This window comes from Phalacrocorax aristotelis, chromosome 3, assembly GCF_949628215.1.
Source record: "Phalacrocorax aristotelis chromosome 3, bGulAri2.1, whole genome shotgun sequence".
Lineage (NCBI taxonomy): Eukaryota > Metazoa > Chordata > Aves > Suliformes > Phalacrocoracidae > Phalacrocorax > Phalacrocorax aristotelis.
Genome location: NC_134278.1, coordinates 2343637 through 2365636, shown reverse-complemented (window position 1 = coordinate 2365636; position 22000 = coordinate 2343637). Strand labels below are relative to the sequence as shown.

The 22000-nt window shown below is 46.4% G+C and overlaps 1 protein-coding gene across 6 annotated transcripts in view; it reads right to left on the bottom strand.

The window, feature by feature from the left end:
- EXTL3 (exostosin like glycosyltransferase 3) overlaps nt 1–22000 on the bottom strand; it is a 162145-nt gene that overhangs the window by 121504 nt on the left and 18641 nt on the right. For 2 of the 6 annotated variants that reach the window (XM_075086503.1, XM_075086501.1), the window contains exon 1: nt 16339–16749. The exons of 1 other annotated variant lie outside the window; for it this stretch is intronic. The gene's annotated coding sequence lies outside the window, so the exon portion shown is untranslated. Of the gene's footprint in view, nt 1–16239; nt 16304–16338; nt 16750–22000 lie in introns of those variants that run through there. 3 more of the 6 variants (XM_075086500.1, XM_075086498.1, XM_075086502.1) reach the window with 2 other exon arrangements.

Genomic DNA, 22000 nt, shown 5'->3' with positions numbered 1-22000 from the left:
CAAGACCCTGAATGAGGAAATGCAAAGCTTTTATTAAGCAATAATAGCCCAGACAATGGTCACAATTTCCCAAGGGTCTGAACACCGCAGCTGACAATAAGCTTTATTCCTCCACAAAACCCCCTTCACAGGCTCAGAGGGTTTGCTTTGTATGATCCAGGCTCAAGTTAGAGAGTTAAAACAAAAAGCTCCGTGGTCGTTTTCAGTGTGATTTCCTCCACCAATGCACATCTGATCAGAGATACAAAAATCACTGGGAAAAGACCCTTTGCGCTATCTCGTTCCCTCCTTTGCTAGTGCAGTAGGACCCCGCCAAGCTTGCTACCGGGACATCACCCCATCTAGCTGGACCTTTCCCTCATGGGCAGATCACAGCTGACAAACCAGCCAACCTTTCCAGCATCAGGAGAGTGAAACACAGCCCTTCAACTACCTTCACTGATATTTGAACCACCACATAATGACTGTCACTAAAATGGCCTGAAACATGCTTCAAACCTCAGACCTGCTACCACGTGGTACAATCAGATCCAGTGACCACATCAGCTCTTCCTTCTTCTAGGAAGGAGGAAGCTGCAACTACAAGGAGCTCATACAGTCTCCAAAACTACCCAGAACCTTAGGTTTGGCGTTGCATAAGCCACTTATTCAAAAAGGTGTCACGGTGGGCCACAACCAATTACCATTACACCTAAACTAGCCGGTCTGGCGCTCTCTACAGCTAGCAAAATAAGCAAGACTTCTGGGGCATGTAAAACTTGATTGGTTCAAGATGTCTACTTAGGACAGGATGAACTGTGCTACAGAAATGGTTGTTTTTCTCCACTGACTATAAAGCAGACCTCAGAGAAAGAATAAGGAAAAAAACCCCACAACTTGGTAGACAACTCCATCTGTACAGAAGAGTCCCAGTCTAAGTGTCTCCCACTCGAAAGCTGCCCTCACTTTAAACAGCAAAGAAGCCAACACCATAAATTCATCAGCTCATCAAACCAAACCCAGAGTATTTCTACCCTCCCATCATCTCTCCTCTTCCTTGTCCCAGCGAAAGCATGGTGTGGCTGCAAGTGAACTGAGGTTACAACTAACCTCGCAAACAAGAAGAAAGCTTAGATTCAATCCAATCACTTCCCAGTCTGGTCTACCACACGGCCAGGAAAAAGAGACCACAAGACCTCTTTTTTCCAGCTTACCACAACTTCAAGGGGCTGTGAAAACATTTCTTAATCTTCTCATATCTGCCAGTCAATCTGTAACCGAGAGAGCTTCTGTGCCCAAAAGGCGAAAAATACTTCAACACCGTTCACAAGTAACCTGCATCACTCCTGCTGCTGGTGCACCTCACCAGACCAGTCACCACGAGCTGCAGATGTGAGATACATGTGCCTGCTGCATGTCTTTCCCCCTCCCATGGCTCACAGACAATGGAAAATGGTTTCAAGTTTGTCTACAATTTCCTAAGGGAGAGAAGGAAAAGGTGTTTAGAGGATTTAATTCAAAACATACTTCATCCCCTTCCCTTTTTTCAACCCTGCCTGTAAACTCAGACATAAGGCAATAGCTTCTATCATCCTTTGTCTTCTTTACTGTAAGCTTCAAGGACTCTTCACCCAATGTAATCCCTCAACTTGGCTTAAAATGCTACTGCAAAATTATTAATAACTTGCTTGTCTATAAAACGGCTGTCCATGTTATACGTGCAAGAAACTGCATGCTCTGTCCAGAAGAGTATGCAGAAATTCAGGATATGTTCAGAAAACGGATGTACCCAGAAATCGAGGATGCCAAACACACACAGATATTGCCATTCAGAGAATTCACAGAAGCACTTTTTGTGCCGCAACATCTGTAAATCAAAGCATATTATTTTCCACCCTCATAATCAAGAGATTTGCTAGATTATCTAGAGATCTGTCTGATCATGACAGACAAAGCTGTTGAACCTCACGCAGCTGCCTGAAACGCACACTCAGGCAAAGAGCTTACTCGTGACACAGAACAATAAACGCAGCCCCTTCAGTGCTCGCTTCCAATTAGCAAAACTCTCGGTGCGACAAGGAAAGAGCCCATCACAGCAAGAGGAATGGCCACAGGTGACAAATGTGCATGCCAGCAGCCGCTGCCTGGCAGACAAGCCGCAGTCCCCATCTAACAAAGTGAGGATCAGAGGCAGACTGCAGTCAGCGCTTCATCTGCAGTCAATGAGAAGCCAGAAAGGCTGGAATATTGTTAGGATGACATACAGCAGAACTTAAAAAGGCAGCCTTGACAGCGAGCGTAGCTTCAATTAAAAGCTGTAATCGCAAGGCCAGACTCCAAAATGCTCCTCAGCAGCCAATAATCTAACTGTTCCTTAAAGACATACCATGATAAGAAGGAATTGGGTATCAGCTGGCTGAACAACTAAGCCCAGCCAGATGCTAAAACTACCAGCAAATAGGTCAGTCATATATCCTACACCATTCAGGGCCTTCCGACAGGGAACAGTCACGCATCACCACTCGTGTGCCTCTCAAAGTGTTTTGAGAGGGTCCTCGCAGTCCCGAATCCATTTGCCAAATGATATTTCATTTTGTGGTTCAGGGGAAGGCAAATCACAGCCCACCTCATTGCTGAGAAGCCTTTTCGTTTCTATCTTTCCAAATCATGTTATGCAACAAGTAATTCACTCCTGCACATGTAGGAGCAAAAATGCCCTTCAGCATTAATAACAATTCTAGATTATAGTAATCTTAATAGAAATAAGATCATGGAGATTTTATTATACAACTCTGCAAATTACTTAAATCGAGCAAAAAAAGTACAAGGTTAAATTAAGACTCCTTTCCTGCTCTACCCTTCACTCCTGCCTGCGGGAGCACACGCAACAACATTAAATACAGCTGTTAACTTTCAGATGCAGTGTAACAGCTATTTACCGACCTATGGAGGATACAAGCACATACCTCAAAAAGCGTGTGCCAGGGATAAGTTATTCCAGGTTCTTTAAGAGATACCGCTCTCCAAAGAGAGTGGTGACAGATACGATCTTCGGAAAGATTCAGGACTGTTGTACTGAGCCTTCATTGCTATCAATGACCTTTACAGTAATACGATAAATATTTTAGCATATAATGAATTTGCTGCATTACATTTGCTCTCTGGGATCAGCTCAGAACTGATCAATTGTAGGCATAAAGCTCCCACGAAGCTGAAAGCTACAATGGAGATCTTACTGCCTACAGCAAAACTGCAACAAATAGCTGGGCAGGGGGTGAAGAGGAAAAAAGGTGTCTTTAAAAAAACCCAACTCACGAGCTTACCATTTACATAAGCTTCCACCAGATTCCCAGCGCCAGCAGTGAGATCCCTGCAGTCACTCAAGCAGGACTGGTCCTAAAGCTGAATCCTTAGTGTTTCCAATCCCAAGATTTATTTATGCCAGCAACAAACCCCTCAAAGATAACCTCAGAAAACCACCAGCTTCCCCGGAGTTTGCAGGAGAGGCTCCAAGGTAGCTCTGAAACACAAGGGAAGTTGCATGTTTTAGGTCCAGGTCATTCGGATGACTCAGATGACTTCAGACACCTTTTTGCATTTCTATTCCTTCCCTTGGAGACGACAGTGTTTTGTCATTTTGCAGTAGGATCTCAAAAACACACAGAGTTGTCTGTGTCTCCTCATCCCAAGGAAGGGAGATGCCACGGCCTCTTTCTAGATACCCTTACCCCTGCAGAGGGTTCCACAGAACACAAGAAGCCAGCAGATACCAGCGCCACATCTGCTGATCTGTGCCGAAACCTCAGCCAGCCAGCTTGTCTCATTTTTTTGGATATCATTTTCAACAGATTAAGAAAAATTATCCCAGGGGTATGGCAATGGACCAGAACGCAGGAGATGATTTTAAGACATCTGTAATAGCACACAATTAACAACAACTCCTCAATTTTGTCTTATGACCTCACTCATTAGGAAGAATTTTTATCACCGTCAAATAACATCTTTACAAACACTCCCCCCCACGTCTCTGCCAAGTCTTTCCTTCCTGCCATTATAAGCCCGAGGCTTCTCTTTCCTCCCCTTGAGATGGAGTCAAGGTAAGATCTTAATTTTGTCTACCATCTGCAATGAAACTGCCTATACACATGTGCCAAACAAGCTAGAATTACACCATTAATTTCAGCTTAGTCAGCTCATGCCACAGGCTAAGTCAATATTTGACAGATATTTAGCAAGGACTACGATTTATTTAAATTCAGTGCATTGTGTCCGCAGGAGCAGATATAGCAAAGGATAAGACAGCAGGACATGCTGCTTGGGATTTGGGGGACAAACACTAGATAACCACAGACTTCTCTCGGCTGGAAACCTCCTGTTGTCAGAGAAAAGGGTTGAGGGAATAGAAGGCCCAGCGTCTCCCAAGATCAGTCCTCCAAAGCATGCCTGCTTCTTGAGAAACCACCAGCCTTCCTGCGAACAACGCTATGTGCGAGGGAGAACATCTCGTCTTTCAGAGAGGCAGGGTTGCTAAGGCAATCAAACAAAAGGCCTGTTGTCTGAACCAGTCCACAATTTCCCAACACATCCCCATGGCTGCTAGCTACAGGGCAGTTCAGCCCAGTCAAGGAGCTCCAGCTAAATCCGGTCTCCATCACAAAGCCATGCATCTCTGAGCAGTTCTTAAGAGCAGTTAATGTTTTTCGGTATCTTCACAGCTGCTCCTCAGCTGGCAGAGAACAAGGAAATTCTGAGGAATGGCATTATTTTCACATAAATCCCTAAGAAGAGGAAGTCACGTCAGCAAGCAGAGTGTGAGGAATAAAATAACAATGAGCAGAACAGATTAAGCATAACTTCACCATAAATTGCAACCGGCCCACTACCCTTACCCTTAGTTTTCAGCAGAAACCATGGAAAAATATAAGAAACCATCAACTGCAGGACAGTCTCTCAGCTTCCCACCCCCTTCTGCAATTTTTTCAAGCTTCTGAAATCCAGTTGTTTAAAACAAGCTCATCCCAGCAGATATCGATGCTGTGAGTCAGCAATGTCTCTTCACAGATGTGATCTCTCCCAAAGTGACTGCTTTCCAGAGCAACATCTCCAGACCAAGCACAGTGTCAGCGCAACTCACTCTCAGAGTTTTCTGCCAGCGCTGTTCAGAGGAAGAAAAACTGCTGAAACCACCCAGCATGCCAAGTTGGTTAATGACATAGCGAAGAAATAGGTGTCAACTTTCATATGAAGTGGCTCCAAGTTAGAAGACGGACATTTTTCCTTTTTTGATATAAAAAGCTAGGGAAAATAAAAGCAATTCCTTAAACTGCCACTTCATTTTCTCACGATAGCATCGTCTCCCCTCCTCCGTGACTGCAGGCAGATATTACAGCTTCTGGAGCTCTCTAACCCTGTTGCACGTGCTGGTTCATCCTGCTAGCTGGCAAAGTTCTTTGCTCACATGAGCCCTGGGAAATGGTGCCAAAATTGAAGATTAAAGGAATAGGTCAGTGAAAAATCCCAATAAAGATAATATCCCAGGGGAAAAACAAAAAAAAGTGTTGATACAAACCTCCCTCTACACAACCAACCACAGTAAGTCCCCTCCTGTCAGCAGATCTGAAGTGTTACACAGGCCAGAGCTGCCACCAGCAGAGAAAGCTGCTCATAAAAATCAAAGCTGCATGTGTGAAAACTAAGTGTTCCTTGTTTTGTACAGAACTGTCTGGGAGAGGAGAGTCCAAACACCAACTAAACAGTCCATGTGCAGCCCAAACCAGCTGCAGAGCGTGGAGCTTCCCACCCAGCAGCATTCCTGGGACCTTGCACGGAGCGAACCTTGCTTGGCAAAAGGAAGATGCCTACAAAAGCACAAGATCCAAATTCAGAAGAAATTCGGTTTCGCTGTGCTGCAGCTCACCGAAGAGGTGGTTTGGTTTAATTCAGTCACTAAGTGAAACTTAAAACCAAAAAGATACATATCGAGGTTTATAGCAACAAAAGGTTTATAGCAACATTTTCTCTCACCCTGGACAAACTGTTTCACTACAGAAGCTGAAGGAAATCACAGCGACTGCAGTGGACACACATGCGTTTGAAAGCACAAAGAACAAAGCTCTGCTGGATCTGGGAATGAGAAAGCCTGACAGATTTAACTCTGGATTATCCCCTGGCAAATTAACAACTGTTTAAACATGGGGCTCGGACATTACATCATCTGTTTGCAGGGGAGTTTTTTTTTTTAAAAACTTTTTTTTAAAGCTAAACCATTCTTGTGTTCACAGCTTGAGGAACATCATTCATTCCTAACAGACTCAACAAAGTGAAAGGGTGGATCAAACTCTTTGCAGGAGCGCTGCAAGCAGGGAAGCACACACCTAAACTGTTTTGCAAGTTCGAACAGTAGAAGATCTTATCTAGAATTTAGCAGGAAGTACAAAGTGCCCCTCGGGTCTCTCTATTCTGGTTCAAGAATGAAAAGCCCACTTTTTCAAGTTATGATGTGCAAAAACCAGCCTGACTAGGGGGCTGAAATCGCACGTGCTTCTGCTCACCCAGCTCCAGTTCAATGTGGATCTAAGGAGACACATGGTTGGGCCCCATTTGATTTGTCCACTCGTTTTTGACCTATGCAAGTAACTCCAGCATTTCTGTCCTCCTACATACCTCACTCATTGCCTTAATGAACCAGACTGAGAAGCAGGGAAGGACCAGCTGCAAACTGAGCTACTGGAGATATTGTCGGTGTCTGTTCACTTGTTCCAGATTGGACATTCATTTTGGAGACTTATTTTCCCTTGAGAGGTGCAGATCTCCGTCAGTACAATTTTGTTTCTCAAGACTTGGCAGAACCCTAATTTGGAGGCTCCTGCTCTTTGCGCTTGTTTCACAGAGCTTTCTTTGGTGTATTTGAGGGACCAGGCTCTCACAGCCTCTCCAAGCACCACTTCAGAAAACACACGGTGCAATGGGCTCTCATGTGAAAACTCACACTTAAACGCTGAGTTGATCTGAGAGATCTCACACAATCTGTTTTTCCGACCCTTCGATCTCAAGAGTTGTCAGATTTTAGAGAGGAAACAGGAAGAATGCCAGAAGAGACATTTCGAAAGGGTAGGAGGAACCATGGGTTTCGTCCCTGAGAAGAGCAGGTTTCACACAGACACACAGTTTGTGTGGAGCGTGGCCCTCTCAGATATTTGACTTTTTCCACCCACGGTGGCCTGTGACCACAATCCAGTGACATCGAGGAACAACATTTCACAAGAGTTTTGTTAAAGCTTTGTTAAAAAAAAAAATAATTAAAAAGGATTTTTTCTTCTGAAGCTGGTAAGGTTCCATATCCTAATCACATTACAACCTGCTAAACGGGGAAAACACAACATCAAAAAAAACCCAAAAACCCAAACCACCAACACCCTAACCAACTAAACAAAAAAACCAGACCAAAAACCCAAACAAAATCCAACACCAAACCACAGCCCTTTCATCATCACGCCTCAAGACATTAAAAAATACATTAAGAATTTTCTCCTCAGATTAAACAAATAAATATAGCATTATTTTAAAATAACACTAAGGACAAGCAATTCTTGATTAAAAAAAAAAAAACACACAAAACCCCCCAAAGTTTCAGAAAACTGCACCTGTGGAAGTCCTGTTAAAGACAGCTTAACATTTAAAAAAGCCAGAACTGCAACACACATAGAATAGGCTTTGCTGTCAGAAAGTAATTTTAAAAAAAAAACAAAACAACTCAATTCTGCTCTATATCGAGATAGCCAGGAGCTGATCTGCGAGAAAGTCAAGCACACAAATTTTCTCTCTGAGATTCCAAAATGTCATTGCAAACAATTACTAAAATGCAATACTGAAAACAACATATGCTATTTTTTTTTTAATTTAATAAAACATCTTTACTGCTCTAGTTATTACTTGGAAAGAGAAATAATCCCATGGATCAGATAAATCAGTTAAATAATTATTTCAATACCAGGGAACCACTAAAACTGCGTTTCAAAGCGAGTAGGCTACACAACTGTTTGTTTCCTCTTCCTCTCCCTTTGTTTTAGCACGACGCAGTTCCCAAAACAGATCTCATCAGCAGCTAAACTTGGGCCAGAATGAAGACATTCTTTCCCATGTATGGGAAGTAAGGGAGATTATTAATTTCACTTCTCATAACAGAAGAGCAGAAATCCTAATAAGAAGGTCTCAGAAGAAGTAGTCAGGCAATCAAACGAAGCACCAGGGTCTGAAGAGATTTGTACCAAAACCACGTCTTTCCAGTCGTCTCCCTGCCAAGCAGCCTTCAAATCGGGGCATTTTCTTCTTTCAGAGCAACTCCAGTCCCCATTAACAGGAACCGCGTGTGTCAGCACAAACCTCAGTTTCACCCAGCAGCACGCAGGAACTGAAAAATGAGCATCCTAGTCTAGTGACCTTCATAGCCATATACAACAGCAAACTGTTCTTGTCCATTCAGCGCATTCATTTATAACAAGTCCCCCAGCTTCATTAAATTACCCTCGCTGGTCCTGAGCAGACTCCAGATTTGCAATAAAGATAAAAAGAGTGCTGGAGCAAACCTCTGCTACAGCACAGCAGCTGTGTCACCATCCCACTACCTATTCTTCATCTGCCCAAGCCTTGCAATGCTCAGCCACTCTTATTGCTGCCAGGGGAAGGGGCCAAGCACATGTAGGCATTGCCCAGCCCTCCCATCCCCTCCAGCAGCACAGGGGCAGCAAGCCCGGCTTCTGGCTGCTCTGCCTCTCACTTTGCCTTCTGAGTAACACAAACAGATCAGCTCATACCAGGCATCTATCCCTCACAGCCTTGGGGCAGCAAAATTCAGAGTATCAGAGCTGGGTAAAAATATCAAAATACAGAGATACTCCCCGACCCCTGCCAAGTGAGTGGGTCTCCTCCTCGGGCACTGCCAGTGCTCATATCCCACGTCTTGGGAGAGACAGGTTGGACTCAAGACAGGAATATCCTAATGCAGGAACATTAAGACAGTTAACTAACAGTAAGAAAAGGGGAGAAGGGGCACCTAGCAACTTCTCCCCATCCTACTGCTGAGAGAACCCCCCATTTACCCCAGAAAAAAACCCACAAGCAGTTTGCTGTCAGATTATCAAACTGCCTCACCTCACTGAGGCATCACATAAATGACAAGGACTGCAGAGCTGAGAGAGGGAAAGGGACCAAGGCCATCCCTTCTAGCAGCATGCTATGGAATCAGTTAAACCACGTCACAAATTCCAAATCCAAAGGTCAGTGTCAACAAGTACTGGGCAGTACTTCCCTCCATCACAGTAGCACTGTGATATGCTCAGATACTACAGAAACATTAACCTCTCTTTCCTACAGATTTATAAAGCACAGAAGCAGAGGAAGGTGACAGAAGAGCTCTGGTATAATCCTCTCCCTCCCCAAAAGGCTCCACATAGACATACAAATAGTGAGTGCACAGTATGAGTTAACGCAGCACTCCCTCAATACGCGCACAACAGCTTTTGGTAAACAGGCTAAGAATAGCTACAGGGACAGCAAAGCGTCCAAGCAAGACACCCCTGCAAAGCAGCATCAAGCTCACAAGAATCATTGGCAAGGCTGCTTTTGCTTTAATCAGTTTTAAGAACAGGAAATTCACTTTGGTTCTTTTTATAATACCTACTCTATTACATTTGTCAAACAGCTGCCACTTTCTGTCCCAGATATAGCTGCTTTCAGGGGTAACCAAAAGGGTCGACGTGTCTGCGCATGTATTATAGATCAGAGATGCATATTAAACCAGACTCGAGATCTGTCTAGAGATTACATGTCACTCCTTCCAAGTCAATGGAATTATACAGAGACCCAAGTCATTGCAAAGCCTGGGTCGTACTTGTATAAACTACTCCAGAAGATGCTCTGGGCCTCGCTGCCTGAGCAGCGTCGTCTGAAACACAAGCTCAGTAAGACAGACTTCCAACCGATGCAGAAAGATCATCTTCCTCGACAGCTCCTTTGACAAGGAAGAAATAATTGCACTGCTTGGTCTTTCTAATCAAAGTCATCATTGTCCTGGCAATGTAAAAGTCATTTCCAGAGAAAGAGCAGGTCTGACTCCTGAGGGGTTGGGAGCGAACTTGCTTCTGTACAAAAGCCTTTAGATACCTGCCAGCTCCAGCTCAATCGTTACTCCTAACTAACTACACCCCTGAGATGCTTGCAAAAGGCTTGGTGCTATTCATCACTGCCACAAAGTAAAAACAAAGTCAGAAGACCCTGGAGGCAAATGCGAGAAACCAACTGCAAGACTTCTTTAAATCTTTTATTATTATTATTTTCATTAAATCTTAATTTTTGTTAAGAACTCCAAGATTAACATCAACAATAACACTTTGCAGGCATTACTGATTTACAGCTTTCCCGTGAAGTAAGGCAGCCTCAAACCTGGTTTATAGATAAGAGGCCTAAGAAGTCTGCAGGCTACGACAGAGCCCGACAGCCAAAAGAGAAAGGAAAGAGTTTCTGGGTCCATCAAATCCAGCCGGCTCTGCTAGAACAGAACCATCTTTCAGAATCAACTCTATGTTCTGCTTTTAGTAAGATCAACAAAATAACAACTACCCAGAACTTATTTTTTACAAGATCATTACAAGGACAGCTGCTGCCTTCCTCCACGTCCTTGGTTTTGTTTCCTGATGCACGGTTGAGAACTTGCAAGGAAAGGCTTAACAACAGCTAATTGTCAGACACCACTTTATTGGTGGTAATTAGTGGCAACTTTCCAACGCATCCATCTCTGGCTGGTTTTCCGATAGCTGGCTCCTCCTCAATCCCCACATTAAAATGAAGGTACACAAGGTAGGCGGCAGATTCATTTATGACTACCAAGGTCTTCCCAGGAGAGATGCCTAAGGAAAGAAATATCTTACCTAAACAATGCATGTGTTGGGGTTTTTTTCTTCCCATATGCAATGGGACTGCTATCTGTATTAATCTGAGAATGATGTTAACCTATTCGCTGGCATTTACTATTAGATGTACAATGCATTTCTGGGAGTCAGTGGGCTCTGGTACCACATGTTATCTCTGTCCAGCGAATTACCTCTAAATGAGGAAGACAGGATCATACCGTCCTGTCTTCTCCCCGCCTGCTGGTTACACATCACGCCTTTGATGTTGCAACTCTGCTTATATCAAAGGTTTCCAGCCTATTTTATTTGCAGACCCTTATAAGTTCTTCAATAGCGAGTTCAGGACTGCTTTGCTCAGAGTTTAGAGACCCCGTAGAAAGAGGCTCATACCGTTGCTCTATATATTTAGGCTCTGCTCTCAACTCCAAGGCTCCCCACTTGTTTGGCAGCTCTTCTTGTCACAAGCTCCAACGCTTTCATGCCAACCTTTTCCAGGAGTCATCTGCATGTCAGCAGTACCCCACAGCCTCTACTCCACTCAACACCAACACAATCCAGAACACATCACTTCCCACTAAGTGCCTACACAGAGCAGACCTGCAGTATAATTACTTCCTCGTGCCCATAATAGAAACACTAAAAGACATGTACAAATCTCATCCTGATGCACTCCTGCATTACATATGATGCGGAGGCATTTAATCGAGGGAGGAAAAGAAGTCTTTCCCACACTCAGTGATGCGCTTAATTCCATCACATTCAAATCTGGACCCACAAGGTGGGCTACGTATGGGATGGGGAAAAGAAAAGCCTATCTCCACTTTGAAAACTGAGACATGTTGATGGGACAATGTAATGGAGGGTGTTGCTGGTTTTAATTGTACTGCCTTTATATAAGCAGAGGACCCAATTTCCACATCAAGTTGCCAAACTTGAATTCATCATCTGTTTGACTGGAATGAGAAAGTACTCAATCTGTCAAGAAGTGTCCCCTAAGGAAGATAGTACATGTATAGGCCAATTTATTTCCCGCTCAGTGACATTTCAGCTTTCAAATAAATAAAACTCAAATTAATTCATAGGTGGCCAATGTACTGGCATAGACTTAAGATGGCTACACAGCTCCACAGTCCTTTCATGTTACACAGAAGGGCTAGCACAAAACAGTAAGAAAGCTCATCCTGCAGAGTCAGACGTCAGAACATACGCTTTAGCACAGCAGCACTCGTAGCAAAACGCAACAGGAATGGAAACAAACCTCAGGCCACCTGCACTGCCGCTACCCCTAAGAGGGCGGCCAGATAAGAAGATACCTGCAAGTATTTTGAATCATGAAAGAAAGCATTTTATGAAACAAGACGGATAAAAGGCTAACCAGCTGGAAAGCGTACATTAAAAAGGAAATAAAAATGTTACTTGTGCAGTGGGAACTGTTATTAGCATTTTGTATTAGAAGAAACTTGAGAGGGTTTCTTAATGTTCATGGGTTAATGCCATGTTCTGATACTACTCTCAGGCAACCATTTGCATCAGAAAAGCAACACACTTTCTTAATGCACCAAAACTCAGGGGCGAGGGGGAGGGCAGGGGATAGGCAGAGAAAATGCACAGCCCTGACTCCAGGCAAGGAGATGTCAGCCATTTCAGAAACCGACTGTAAGGGCAGAAATTCTGTGACCATTAAAACATGCACCTTAAAGGAAAAACAAACCCTCCTTTACATATATCAGTGGCTACAGATTATCTGTTTGTTTGGTGGTTTAGGATCTGGCCCCCCCAACAGACATAGAAGATTGATTTGCTTGATTTATGAGCCTGGATTTTCTCAGTTTCACTTAATTTTATCAATAAGGGACAGGTCACTTTGTAGTGTTACTAGTTATGTCAACATAGCCCTGAGAAACCAACGGCCACTCACCACGAGCTAGCAGGGGCAGATGCCAGCAGAGGGAGCACAGCACACTTAAATGCTTCTTGTATGAAAGACTGGATATCGCAAACTTCCTCAGCAGACGCTAAATCAAAAACAACAAAGGTATCGGAACTGCTTTAAAATTGCTACACCTTGTAGGGAATGTCCAGCAAGTTAAGGCAGAAGCTAGAAAATGTCCTTTCAAATCCATCTGTGATAGATTAGTCAGTCCTCTAAGCTGCTCTTGCTGGTAACAGACATCAATTAACTAATAGCAATGATTTCACAAAAATGGGATTTCAATTTGCACTTCAAAACTGGCCCTGCAACTGCGGTGTAATAACATCAATTTACCCGGTCGGCCAGCGCTCAAGGCTTCCTACGCCCAGGCAATCCAGAGATCGATTAGCTGTAAGCCACGGAGCTGTACATGCTTCTGTCTTTATCCTTCCTAACAAACCCCAAAACCTCAAATTGGCTTTGCACCTCTTCTCAGGCAGCATCCACCAACATCATTTGCATCTGACAAACACCCATCTAAGCTGCAGGAGCCAAACTCACCCACGACAATCCGCAGTACGCAGTACTTCCAGGTATTTTCCAAGAAGAAAACTACGGGCTCTTTGCTTTTGAGGGTACATACTCATGCTAGCTTTAGCCCAGCAAGCACAGCCTGTGCCAGCACGGGTTATGAGACAGCTGGAAGTCCCAGTTCTATGCCCCAAATCCCACGTGAATGCTTCCCCTACTGCCTAGCCACGTACTAGCAGAGATACGCCTATCTGTACTGAAACGGCACGTATCTAAATACGCCTATGAGTATCGCTTGCCTTTTTCACACAGAAGCAAACAAAACCCCCACATATTTTGCTTGCTGGGTGGTTAAGACATAGGAATCCCAGTCTGGGTTAGGATGTGTTCATTACAGGAACAGCAAAAATTCCACCCTGGGTTAAAACCCCAGAGTTGGAAACTGCTTCAAAATGTTCCCGAAAAAGGGGCTTTCAGCAGAGACCACAGGTAGAGAAGTGAGACAGGAAGCACTGGGAAAACCTAACTGTGGATCAGGAGACGAGATCCAGTGATCAAGAGGTCTCTTCCAGTTCAGTGTTTCTGTGGGGTTTCCAAAGCAGAAAAATTGCCTCTGGTTTAAGAACCAATTCACATTCAACTGCTGTGATCTTGGCTTCAAACAGCTAACATGTGCGGTTGGCTTCATTTCCCACTCCGGTGAAATGATTATGGTGGGCAGGGAGAGGAATGCCCTGGGAAAACAGGCGAGGCAACTGGGAGAGGTGATAGGAGTCAAACAGCAAGGAGAAAAATCAGGCAACAGAGACTGAAAGGAATAAAGGAACAAACACCCACAGGCAGAAGGAGAGGGACAAACTCTAAAAACTTAAGATGAAGGTATTGTGACATTTCAAGAGATAGTAGTCATGGAAAGCAGGCTCAAGGTGGGCTCTGACTCCACATATGCAAGCAAGACCTGGGAATGCATCGACGACATTCAACTCATTGGCTGAACAGTCCCAGAGATCCACACTACAAATATTCAAGGGAAGACGATGATCCTTCCCATCCCATCTTAACAGCGCACAAAACCCCCTCCAATTTTGTCATATATCGTTGAGAAGCAGTCTAAGTGAAGGCAATTCAACAATCACAGTTTTGTGCATTTGTTGCTTTTGCTCTGACTTGACAACTGCCAAAATCCAACCCCGCATGCAAACAAACATGAGAGCTAACAATCTCCACTTGAAAAATTACAGAATTTCAGAAAACTATTTTGGACTTCCCTTCTGCAATGAGACATCAAGAAGTTCAAGAACTGTCTGTACCTTAGCTGAGCTGCCAAAAGAATTTGGCTATACCGTGCTCAAAAGACGACAGTCAGTTACCCCTGCTCCAGAACCTCTTAACGCTGAGCTGAACCGATGCAAACCCACTTCTCCACAAAAACAGAAATATCTCTAAGATAATCACCTGCATGTGACACCCCTTTCAGGAAACAAAGTTATTTAGTCTTCTTCATACAGATGTTAGACCGGCAGCACGGAAACCCAGAAATTTTAAAGCCAAGCTATCACATTGGGATATCAACACACACACTTTATCAGAGGCATGCAAAAGCAACAAGAGATCACAAACTAGTCCATGAGTCTCTCAGTGTTTGAATTTTAACACACACAGCAACAGAACAGTGTATCTAGAAAGCATCTTCGTGAATCCTTAAGACCATTTTAAGCATTTCCAACTCCTCCAGGCTCCAAATTGTTTGGGCTTGTAGCAGCGTAACGGGGTGTTAGGCAGTCAGCAGCAACGCATTAGCCCCACACCAGTAAAATTTTTTTGATTGAAGAAAGACCCCTGTGTTTTTGAGTAAGAAGAGACCTCATGTGGGGAAAACAGCTGGGAAAAAAAAATACAAACCTCAACTTCAGCAAAGAATCCAGAGGAGTGTAATACGAGCATACCAGAAACACTGAGATGCCGAGAGACAACAGCCTTATCGTTTCTGTCCTCACCACCTCACAAGGCAAAACCCCGGCACAAGCAGCAGGGAACAAACACCGACCTGGGGGGAATCTGCTGCCAGCGGCAGCGGTGAGCGCGAGGGCTTTGACAAGTTTCCAAGACATGGGACAACCCTGCACTACGGCGACAAGCGCCTCGGGGTCAGCGCTTTCGATGACCGTCGAAGCCAGAGCGGGCGCTAGGCCTCAAGCCCCTACGCCGAAACCCGCCTCAGAGCGGGAGGAACGGGACCCTGCTGGCCGGGGGGGAAGGCGACGTCCCCTCGAAGCATAGGAGATGCTGCAGGCAGCCTGGGGAGACGGGACAAGGGGGTCCCGGCGTCCCCCGCCTGCACCCCGGCCCCTCGCAGAGTTAGCCGAGGGAGGCGGGAGGGTGGGCAGGCGGGAAGGCTGGAGCCTGTCAGCAACGCCTGGGCACCAGGTGCCATCGCAGCCCTCCCGCCATGAGGGAGCCCCCCTCATGTGGGACACCCCCCGCGCAGCGCCCCTCGCCCTGTGAGACCCCGACAATGCCCCTTACCCTGTGAGGGACCACACACACACAGAGCGTCCCCAGCCCTGAGGGACTCCCCGCCCAGTATCCCTAGCCTGAGGGACCCCCTGCCACCAGCGTCCCCAGCCCTGAGGTGCCCACACCCTCTCCCAGCGCCACCAGCCCTGAGGGATGCCCCCGCCCCCCACTATTCCCAGCCCTGAGGGATCCCCGCCATCAGCGTCCCCAGCCCTGAGGGGCCCCGCCCCCCCCAGCGTCCCCAGCCCTGAGGGACACCCCACCCCCCCCAGCGTCCCCAGCCCTGAGGGACCCCCCCCCTCCCAGCGTCCCCAGTCGGGCTGGGGGAAGGCACCCCCCCGCGCCTCACAGAGGAGGGGGCTTCCTCCGGACTGTACCACTCCCGCCACTCACCCGCCCCCACGGGCTACCCCGGGGGTGTGCTACCGCCGCGAGTCGCTCTTTCCCTCCTTCCACCCCCCCAACCCCCGTACGTGGTACGGTCCACCCTACCTCTCGGCGCCCTCACTTCACCCTCCTGGCGGAGCCGCGGTCCCGCCGCCCGCCGCGCCGCCCACCGCGAGTGGCTGGGGGGGGAGCCATAGCCGCTGCCTTAGCCTTCCCCCTTCTTCCGCCCTCCCCTGCTCCCCCCCCACCCCCCTGGATCCGGAGACAGTTGGTTCGTTCCGAGAAGCCGGCCGGTCTTCTCCCCTAAACCGCTGGATCTCTCACGTCTTCGGCCATTTCCGACCGAACCGGCGGAAGTTGCCGAAGTGGTGGCGGAACTTAACGGGCTTAGCCGAAGGGTGGGCGGAGATAGCCGAGCCGGCGGCGGAGCCAGCCGAAGGGCTAAGGGGGCGGGGAGCAGAATCGCGGAGGAGGAGACGACTCTTGGCTCCGGAACCTGCCGAGAATAGCTGAAGCTCCCCAGCGCGGAGGGCAAGGGCGCGAACTGGCGAGGGCTCACACAGTTACCACCCACCCCCTCCCGGTCCTGAGGCGGGGAGTAGAGAGGCAGAGCCAAAGGGAGCGCTGTCCCTTTAAATGGTGGAGGAGGTGGAGCAGCTCCTCCCTCCGTTCCCGAGAGCCCGCCCACCTGCCGCTGCGCATGCGCGCGGCGGCGTGGCGCTTTTCCCGCCCAAAGGCAGGCACGTGCTGTGCTCCTCCTCTCCCCCATCCCTCGCTGGGGAGCCGCCATGTCCTCCCAGCGCCCGATGCTGCCTACGCGGCCAGCCATGTCCCAGCCCTTTATCCACAGCATCCCTGTCTTTCTCCAGCGGTCCCCCAAAACCCCTGTGAGGCTGGGGGTGCACCCGTGGAGCTCAGCCATGAGCGTCAAAGCACTGTGGTGACTGCGAAGGTTGCAGCTGATGCCCCAGAGAGATCTCTGGGTGAATCCCGGCAACAGGGGTTATGAAAACAACTGTATTGTGGGAAGCTGATCGAAAGACATGAAGACACTGACTGCGGAGCTGGCTTATGGGTGCTAATATACCACAATTTGTTACAAAATTACATCCAGATCCAACCTGGAGGGTTTGCATTAACAGCACAAATTCTCACTCATTCTGGACAAAGTACTTGCAAATACCAGAGTGGTGTTACATGTCATTAGTGGTTAAATGTTGTTAAGTCACAGCAGGTACGTAAAATTCAGGGTGACAAGTACCAAAATACCATGTAACAGATGGTAATTGAAGCAAAAGGGGGGAAAAAAAGCAATGGGGCAATAATGGGGTGCGGTGGGGGGGAAGGCAAGTAATGGCACCAGCATCTCCTCACAACAAAGTCAAGTCATACAGGTTCAGTACCCTGCTTCATTGCTTAATGCACTTTACCTGTACTTTTATATTTTTAGAAGCCATATGAAAGACGTTTGTATCTAGGAGAATTAAATCTCACCCCAAAACACACAAACTGACAACTTGTGGGTGATTAGAGAATTTTCACAGGAAGAAATGGGGTTTTATCTCTGTAGGAGTGGAGAGGGTGGCAACTGTAGTGTGTCTCTGGCCACAAAGCTCTAGGAATCTCAGCTTTAATAAAATATGAGCACTTCAAAACTGGAAGAAACCACTTTTCCACTGCTCTGCACTTTTTAACAGTCATTTAAACACGTGTAAAGAATGCAAGGAGAAACTAACTTTTATACTGAGATGAAAAACCAGTGGGGAGTAAGGCGAGGGGGCACAGGTCTACCCTTTGATAAACAATACAAAATCCAATCTCACAAGCAGGGAACATGCTGTACTGAAGGGCAGAATAGGTACTGCAGGTTCAAAGGCTCTAAGAAACAATATATTTTTCAGGAAAAAACAAGACTATGACTGCATTGCACAGTATAAACTCAAAATGAACACCCGAATCATTGAACACGCCCACGTTGTCCTCACGCACGCATCTGTTCTCGCTCTGCCACGGCTTGAGGCTTTGCTGTTCCACCCTGCTCTACCTGGAGCTCTGCACAAGGAAATGGGGAGACAATAAATCCCCTTCAGGACCTCACTGTGGAAGAAATAAAAATGGAGGACATGCACTTCAGGAAACAACTCGAGAGAGTCATTCTCCTCCCAGCTCCCAAAAGAAGGCAAGCTTTCAGGACCAGCAGCCAGTCTGGCAAGTCTTTCTTTCAGAAAGCGCCATCGAGGCTATTACACATCATATTGATGAAGGCAGCTTCAGATTTAATCCCCTTCTTATTCTAATGTAGCAGGAGATCAGTATTAAAGGGAAGTTTTCAGTTTCACCCCCATCAAGCCAAAAACCCACCGCTCAACTGCCTTCTGTATACCCCAAGAGAAAATTTTCCGTGTTCATTTCCACCCTCCTTGCTCTCTGGGCTTTTGTTTTCTCATACGCAGTATCCAAGAACACACGTAAACTTTTTATGTCAGAAGTGGATCCTAATGGGCAGAATCTATAACCTATGGTGAATAATAGTTTAAAGAAGCAAATAAGTTGCATAGAATGGTTGCCTGACTCCTTTCCTAGTGAGGAGAAGCCTTTTTACTCCTAGCAGCTTCTCAGCCTGGTTTCCCGAAGGAATGAGCCTTAAACACACGGCGCCAGCTGACTGCACTGTGCCAATCCTGTTACAGACTTTGAAACTCCTTGGCGACTTTTAATCTGACAGAGGGGCAGAGGTCTAAAAATACTAGATCCTGCCATATGAAATCATGGAGGTGCAAAGACACCTAAAAAGCAGTTGCCATTCAGATCTTGCCCCTTCTGTTCGACCTGCTCGCCAACCAAGCAGCCACCTCCCAGCCAGCTATCTGTATCCGAGTGGTGCCTTTCCAGCTCCCAGGCTAAACAGTGGCAGGAGGTTTGGGATTCCAGGGGTGCCCGGGGCTACCAGGGAGGCAGGGATAAGGAGCCATGTGGGATTTACCGTAAGAACAAGGAGGAGGGAGGTTTGGGGCAGGGGAATAGGGTGAGGGTCTGTGATGGCGCACAGCCCAGGAGACAGAAGAAATGGCAGCAGTCAGAGGCTATAGGGAAAAGACAAAATCTAAGAAAACCTGGCTTCATGAGTCCCGCTGCTCACAGAACAATGTGTTTAAGCACCTGTGTACGATTTCATGCTGGGAACCTCTCTTATATCACCTTTTAAGTAGCTCTACCGTTGGCAGCTGCAACTGAACACAGCGAATGCCACCACACCTTTGTGTCCTCCTTTTCACTACTTGAAATGGTCCCTGCTTTCCCTCTTTTCCTTACCTGCACCAAATTCCCTCTTCCTTGTCCCACTGACTTGTCAGCATTTCTTGCATCCAACACGCTGGTATCTCAATCTGCTGTAAATTACATTGAGTCATTTCAAGCAGGTATTAAGGAGTTCCAGAGCCAGCTAATGCACATTTCCATGGCACACTTCCATGGCCCAAAATAAACCTCAGAAAAACATCCACTGCTCCTCAAGGGAACAACAATCTACGCAGAGGACCCTGAACTTTCATCTTTTCCCTGCTACAGTCCTTTTGGCAACTCTTTTTTAACCTCTTTCTCCTCCCTTCCACAGGATAAAGTACCAAGGCCGGACCATCTGCAGATTTTACAAGTTTCATGGAATGTTTTTAGACCGCACTCCTAACCTCAGACACTCCTATCAGATTTCATAGGATTCAGTCACTTTTTAGCCCCAGGGTGCTGTAGGCGCTAAATAGATAATATACATCTCTCAGCCGCTATGGAACGACTACGCAGCAAAGCTCGAGTTTTAATCCTGCCGAGACCCTGGCTGCTTTCGGCCATCAGGTATCCCACGGCATGCTTCACGAGAGAGGAAATGTCCGTCTGGAATGCTGGCCAAATTCCAGTCTAGGTAATTACATTCTGACAATTTACGTTCTCCCTGCAGTTTTTAATGGATATGGATTTTTTTTTTCCCCTCCTTACTTTATGTCATAAAAGCAGTGGCCTGGTCCTGCTCCTGCTGCTAGAGCGGCTGCCAGGCTTTGCAGCATAAGTAGCTGCATTTCAGTGGTAGGTGAAAGCATCTTGGTACATTTAAATAAAGCCCTTTGAAGACCCCATGGGCACAAGAAGTAGGATAACTACACCCTGCTGCCAGCCATAAAGCACAGTATGAAGTGAAACACTCAGCGGCAATATCTATGTTGGGAAAGGAGAAGTTAGCGTCAGAATGGACACACGGGCATAAAGCCTTTTCCGTCCCAAATGCCAGTTCTGCTGTGGACCCAGTGCGGCCCCAGCTGGGATCCAAAGAGCAAATACAATGAACTATTGGCATCCTGCACGGGGGAAACCAGATCCTAATGGTAGAAGAAATCAAGTTTATAAAAGCAGTGAATGCTTTTGGCAAGATGCTGGGGTGCTGGAGGACACTGCCTGGTAGTAAACTGGGGTGAGGGAAAGAAACGCCTGTTCGCTTGTTAATGAAGGCACAGTTAGTGTTTTCTATTATACTGAGCTATTTGACAGAAAAATCATTAGGGAAGAAATGGGGTAGAAGGTTTTGTTTAAAGTTTTGTTTAAGGTGGAATATTATGGATCACACCTGGAGTGTGTCAAGTTGCACCGCCACGCATTTGGTTAAGAATAAACGCTCTGGATAAATTAATTAAATGATTGCATTATGCTTTGCTTATAAAACTATACATAACTATGCTCTGTTGTTTTCTTCACGAGAACCACAACGCCTAAAAGGGTAATTTTCATATTTCAGCAACAATGAGGTCAGTTAAGGGAGATTAGGACACTGGTTACGAATAAACCGTGAGAGACCAGATGGCTCCAAGGAGGGGTAGCAAGACACGGAGCTTTCCCTCCTCCCCCAGTACATCCCACTTCATTAGCAACCAGAGGCTGTTACTAGCACTGGGTGAATATTTTTCACAAGTAGTTTGTTGACCAAAATGTGGTTTCCCCCATCCCCAAAACTACCAGCAAACCAATTTCAGTATGACAAGTCACTCCTGGCTTCGGTGGAGCTAGACATAGCGTGAGCGGGTGATGGCAGAGCGGGTTTTCTTCCCCTTGTGCCTACAACCCCTCACAGCAATTCTACAGCAATTCCATGAGCTTAGCCCTCATTTTCTTTGCATTTTTTAGTTACCGCAAAAATGAAACACTTGGAGTCATGCAGAGTTGTTTTGTGTGTGTGAATCAAGCCCAACTAGGTACCTTAACAGCAAGCCCTTTCCCTCAGCAGCCTTCACGATGGTGGCACCCTGAGAACAGAGGGATATTGCACACAAGCCACTCCATGGGTGGCTTCATGGCAAAGGAGCTAACTAAATAACCGACTGAGCTTCTTTCTCAATCCTACAGAGCATCGTTGCTCTCCCGTCCTCACCTGGGCCCGCGCAGGGTGTACAGTAGGGCGAATGAATGTGTCGGAATGTGCTACATTTGCTTCTCTTTTTAGCCAGGCTTAGCTCTGTCATTCTAAAATAAAAAAAGATGAGTCACCAGCATCACAAAAATTATCTAAAACATATCTTAACTAAAATTTATCTACAAGAAATAATAAAAAACCTCCCAGTGAGAGGCTTCCCTATTGCATTAATCCTGGAAATTCCAGTGACTATTAAGAAAGACGCGCTCCAAAGCAGGAGGCAGCATCCCAGCCTGGTGACAGCCAAGGAAAACTCTGAGTGGATCTTGGCGATGACTGAGTAACGGCACAAAATACCAGTGCTGCCTCTTTGCT